The following is a 6564-nucleotide window of genomic DNA, read 5'->3' as shown; positions in this document are numbered from 1 at the left end:
GCTCTTCGTTCCTGAAGTTTTTTGTGAGCTTCCACTCGGCTGGGACCAACTGATCAGTTGCTGTTGCTGTTGTGGTTGGATCCGAGAAGCTGCTGCTTCATCCAATCGAAGAGAAGGCAAGTAAGCGAACGTGTTTCATACATTTGTATTGTATTTTGCTTCTTGCTGCTTTCTACTCCTGTATTGCTTTTGCAAAACATTGTGGCGAGGTTTCTCCACCCAGAAGGAGTGATTATTAGCCGGGTTTCCGGGGTCTCATCCACCGACGGATTGATAGGCTTCGTCCACCTTACGGACACGCCGAGGAGTAGGAGTATATCTCTGAACCTCGTTACATCAACGCGTGTTGAGGTTTGATTTCTCTGCTTTCGTTTCTATTATTTTTATTTCCAGTGCGCTAACCCTAATCGTAGGAAGAAACGAGCAATTTGGGGTCGGCTATTCACACCCCCCCTCTCTAGCCGAGTACGACGATCCTAACAATAGGAACCTAAGCCAAATAGCCCTGATTTCTAAGATTGAACCCAAAACTATAGATGAAGCCCTACCAGATCCAGACTGGACTTTAGCAATGTAAGAAGAATTAGCTCAATTTGAAAGAAACCAAGTCTTGGAACTAGTATCTAAACCTATTAACAAAACAATAATTGATACAAAATGGGTTTTTAGGAACAAATTAAATGATCAGGGTGAAATAGTTAGGAACAAAGCAAGATTAGTGGCCAAAGTGTTCAACCAAGTAGAAGGGTTAGACTATGATGAGACCTATGCCCCTGTAGCGAGACTTGAATCTATTAGGATGCTGCTGGCCTATGCAACACATAAAGGATTCAAACTCTATCAAATGGACGTAAAATCTACTTTCTTAAATGGATTCATTAAAGAAGAAGTGTATGTTAGTCAACCCCCAGGATTTGAAGACCTAGAACATCCGAATCATGTCCTTAGACTAAAAAAGGCCTTATACGGGTTAAAACAAGCCCCTAGGGCTTGGTATGAACGATTATCTAACTACTTGATATCAAAAGGATTTGGCCAAGGTCAAATAGATCCAACCCTCTTTGTAAAGTCTTTAGAAAATGACATTTTTATTGCACAAATATATGTAGACGATATAATATTTGGGTCAACCAACTCAAGATTTTTAAAAGAATTTACAAAACTAATGAAAAATGAATTTGAAATGAGACTAGTAGGGGAACTTAACTTTTTCTTAGGTTTACAAATTAAACAAACAAAAGATGGAATTTACATTTTCCAAACAAAATATGCTAAGGAACTAATTAAAAAATCTGTAATGGAAAATTCAAAACTTATCAATACACCAATGGCTACCAACATTCAAATTGACTCAGACTTAGAAGGAAAATCAGTAGACTTGAAATACTATCGAGTGCTATAGGAAGTCTACTGTACCTAACTGCTAGTCGACCGAACATTCTCTTTGCAGTAGGTATGTGCGCAAGATACCAATCTTGTACAAAAAAGTCACATCTAACTCACGTTAAAAGAATACTTAGGTATATTAAGGGAACCCTAAATGTAGGTCTTTAGTACCCTAGAACTTGCACCCTTGATCTAACTAGCTATTCTGACTCAGACTATGCCGGGTGCAAGCTAGATAAAAAGAGCACAAGTAGTAATTGTCAATTTCTAGGTCAATGCCTAGTAAGTTGGTCAAGCAGAAAGCAACACTGTGTTGCCCTATCTACCACTGAAGCTGAATACATAGCCCTAAGAGAATGTGCATCTCAATTATTATGGATGATGCATACCCTAAAAGACTACCAACTAGAATATCAGAAAACTAAAATTTCAATTGACAACATAAGTTCAATCAACCTGACAAAGAACCCAATTCACCACTCAAGAACTAAACACATAGAAGTAAAACACCATTTTGTAAGGGATCACGTAGCTAGGGGTGATATTGCACTTAACTATGTTGAGTCCAAATCAAACCTAACTGACATATTCATAAAGCCCTTACTTGAACTTGAGTTCAGTGCACTTAGAAGACAAATAGGAATGTGCTTAGTAGAATAGAACTTATTTGCTTTTAAACTCATCTTACTTTTATTTGTTTTTCAAAATTATAAGAAAAATGGTTTTTAAAAAAATCCCAACTTTATTAGACTTTCAAAATTTGGACTTAGCCTAGGCACTTACCTTTATATATCATGTTCCCTTAGATTTCAGCCAGAGCATCTCACAAACACCCTAGGCTTAACTTGCTTGTGTTTGAAAGAAACTTAGAATGACGTGAGATGCATAGGGTACTGCCTGGACTTCAGAATGCTTATTTCTGTGCATCACAGTAAGTCTGGGCGTTAAAAACTAACATTACATTAATCAAGTTAAGTCATCCAACCCTAGTCAAATCTAGCTGGATCAATTGACTTAACTTGACTAACCAAGTGAAAGTTGTTGTCCTCTAGGCAAACAGCTAGTAGCTAACGGTTAGACATATGACCAAGAATATTAATATTGACAAGAAGATTAGCTAAAGGTACTCATGCTTGAACTTTAGGATTTCTTAAATTGATGTGAAAATGGCCTTAGTTACAACCTGTTAAGTCTATCTTTTCTTAAACACTATTTAAAATTTAGTATTTTTCAAAATCTCTTTAAATTCAGATTTTCAAAATTGCTTTGCCAAATACTTGTTCAAATTAGCCTAAATTTGCCTTAAATCTTAATTTAGTGACTAAGTGTTAAGTTTTTTCCTAAATTTACTTGTTAAGTATTTTTCAAAATCTCTTTAAATCTTTGTACTATTTGGTCTGTCTTAAACACATCTTTCAAAAACTTGTTAAAATTTGACTAAGTGTTTTAAGGTTGTTTCAAAAATTGCTAAGCATTTTCTTAAAGGATTTTCAAAAGTTAAGTGTTTTTCTTTCTAAGCTAAGTATTTTTCAAAGTTTAATATTGTTCACAAAGCCTTGTTGAAATTAAGAAAATATCTTTAAGAATTTAACTTTTCAAAAATTATCTACGTATTTCTTTAAATTTAACTAAGTTACCTTCAAACTCAAAACAATTTCCCTTAGCTAAAGTTACTTTTCAAAATAATTCCTAAAACATTCACTTAGCTAAAAGTTTTGCAAAAAGATTAAAATTCAAAAAGCTAAGTGTTTTCATAGACTTTTAAGGATTCAACTTTTTAAACTAAGTTTATTCCTTCTTAAGCTTCTTTCAAAATTTAACTGAATATTTTCTAAAGATTATTAAGCTAAATATTTCTTTTGAAAAGGATTTTTCAAATTTAACCTCGTATTATTCAAAAAGTTTTTTTTTCAAAATTTAGCGAAATATTTTTCATTTTGGTTAAATTTCCCATTTTGGTTAAATTTCTAAGGCCATTTTTTCTTGTTCCTTTGTTTATTTTGATATATGGCAAAGGGGGAGAGTAGGAAAATTCAAAATTTAAAATAAAGAGAGCTCTTGTTAAGGGGGAGCCTTAAGTTTAAGTATATGTCAGCTTAAGTTAGGCTTGCGTTTGAATTTATTTACTTAAGCTTGCTTATGTTTCTTACTTAAACGTTGAAGATCAGATATACATCTATTTTACTTAACTTTGAATTTCAGTTGTCATAATCAAAAAGGGGGAGATTATTGGTGCGGGAAGCATCCGACGATCGAACCTTTGTTTTGATAATGGTAAAGGAATTCAAAGTTAAGCTTATTTGTGATCTAACATGTCTGATTGAGCTTGCAGAAAAGTCCTAAGTATTCTTAGGCAAAAGTCCTAGCTGCAGTTAGGCAAGAGGAAACCCCTAGGGGGTGGTAACTCTAGGTCCTATGGGGTGGTAACCCTAGGTGGAGGAAAATCCTAAGGGGGGGAAACCTTAGGTCCTAGGGGGTGGTAACCCTAGGTGGAGAAAAACCCTAGGGGGCGATAACCCTAGGTCCTAGGGGGTGGTAACCCTAGGCAGAAAGTCCAGTCAGGTTTGGAGGACCGTACTGGCATTAGGTAATCTCTCCTAAGGGGAGTAGGTGAGGACGCGTTCCCCAGAAGAGGGAACAGTAGGCGTCAGTTCGACCTAGGGTTTCCAGTTGGAAATCCGAAGTCAGAACCAGATAGCCAAGAGACTGTCACATTTCATATTCTTACTATTGTTATGTGCTAACTCTGTGGTGTAGGGTATTTTGGGACTAACATAGTTGTAGGTACCAAAATCACAAAGTTTGTCTTGGATGAACAGTGTTCGAGACGCTTCCATGGAGCTTGGAGGTGCCTCAGGTGTAAAGCAGGAGCTGGCTACGAAGCAGTGCTGGAGGCGCCTCGGATGAAGCTGGAGGCGCCTTGGACCAAAGCTTAGAGGCGCCTTGGAGTGGCTTGGAGGCGCCTTCGAGTGGATGAGGTGCGACCTGTTTTATGCTGATCCACGCGGGCGACTCGGGAGGCTTAGAGGCACCTTGGATGGTGATTGAGGCACCTCCAACAGTGTATAAAAGGAGCTCTCGAGGCAGCAATCAGATTAATGAATTCCAAGTGCTTCTACTACAATGTGCTGCTCCAAAAGACGCCCTGAAGTGCTGTCACAAGTCCCCGATGACCCTGAGCTCCGGAATTGCGATTCTGTCGTCGGTATAATTCTTTTATTGATATTGCACTTATTGTAATACATCTTTGTACAATCTTTGCATGATATAGTTATTGCCCACAGAAAGCGATCAACGATCGCGGGCCTTGGAGTAGGAGTCGCCTTAGGTTCCGAACCAAGTAAAATCTTGGTGTCCTTTTTCTTTTCTGTGTGCTTGGTTTATTATTTTCGTTGTGCTTTCTCGAATGATTTCCGAATTACAAAACGTGAATAAGCCACAAGTGCTATTCACCCCTCCCCCCTCTAGCACGATCTTGATCCAACACGTTATTCACCCCTTTAGCGCTTCCGATCCTACATTTTAATGGAGCAAACAAATTAGTGAAAGGAGGAGAGGATTTTGTTAAATAATTTGTATTTTTTATTTTTTGATTTACGACGACTCCACAAATTCATCACAAATCTGAATTTGGGCTGGGAGTTCAGCGGTGGGGTTCGGTGGAAAGCTAATTTAGGGATTTGGGGGATGAATTAAGTTTTATCGCCAAATCATCCCTAAATTGGTGATGAAAAATATTTTCATCCCCAATTTAGGAATGAAAATGGTGTTCATCCCCAATTTGGAGACGAACACAATTCTCGTACCCAAATTGGGGATAAATTTGCTAATGAAAATAAATTCATTGTCAAAAAACCCTAAATGGTGAACCCCCCCCCCCCAACATCTATTCTCTTCTCCACAATTTCTCTTTCCCTCCCTGTCAACAGTGAAGGCGACAATGATAGTCGACAACGAACATTTAAGCTCCCTCTCCTCCCCTCCCCTACTGGCTGACCGACTGCATTTGACCCCTACTAGGTGCAGTCGGTTGTGTTTGGCCTTGCTATCTTGCCCCATCTAGCCCTACTGGCTAGTCGCGTCTAGCCCATGCTAGTCGGTCGTGTCTAGCCCCTGTTGGTCAGTCGCGTCTGGCCCCTACTAGTCAACTATGGTTGGCTCCTACTGGCCCTTGATGGCTAGCCATTGTTGGCCCCTATTGGTCGGTTGTGGCTAGCCCCTGCTAGTCACCGCTGGCCCCTGTTGGCTATGGCTATCCCCTACTGGCCGCGGCTGGCCCTTGTTGGGCGTGACTAGTCCCAATCGACCACGATTTGCCTCAAACAACTCTTGTTGGTCAGGGTTGGCCTCGACTGGCCCTTGTTAGCCGAGGTTGGCCTCAACCAGCCCTTGCCTGTCACAGCTAGCCTCGGCTAGCCTTTGGTGCCTACGGTTGGCCTTGGTTGGCCATGATATTATTGACTTATATTTGTTTGTTTACTAAAATATTTGATTGTTGATTTCGTAATGTTATTTGTGCAAATATATATTTGATGTGTTTGGAGAGATACTCATCTTTGTTCACCTTTGTTAGGTATACCTATAGTCATTACTTTAATAATGATACCATATTCACTATTAGTATACTATATCATGTTTCTATTTTCTTTGTTATATTTTCTCTCCATGTATATGTAAACTAAGTACATATTGACCATTAGTGTACTGTCTAGTTTTTATGTGTAGTAGTTTTTATTAATGTTGTAATAAATTAAAAACATGTAAAATACAGAATGAAAGGAGTTGGATGTATAAAAAAAATTTACTTAAATGTCGAGGTTTAATTGATGAGTTTATGAATGGGTTGGAATAATTTTTAAATTTTGCATCTATAATGTTGAGTATATGGATGGCAATTGTTGGTGCGGTTAGCACTAATGGTCTAATCCAGGTTTTGATGAATGACAAAATAGGTTAAGTTAGTTTTGTTGTTGATCTAACACTCTGATCGAGTGTGCAGGAGAAGTCCAGACAGGTCGACAGGCTGACCGGATGTCTGGCACGAAGCCCAGCTAGGTCAACTGGCCGACCGGATAGCTGGCACGAAGTTTAAACGGGTCGACGAGCTGATCGGACGTTTGGCACGAAGTCCAGCTAGGTCGACGGGCTGACCAGATAGCTGGCGCGAAGTCTAGATGG

The sequence above is a fragment of the Zingiber officinale genome, chromosome 9A (assembly GCF_018446385.1).
Source record: "Zingiber officinale cultivar Zhangliang chromosome 9A, Zo_v1.1, whole genome shotgun sequence".
Lineage (NCBI taxonomy): Eukaryota > Viridiplantae > Streptophyta > Magnoliopsida > Zingiberales > Zingiberaceae > Zingiber > Zingiber officinale.
Note: the sequence above shows the minus strand (reverse complement) of the source record.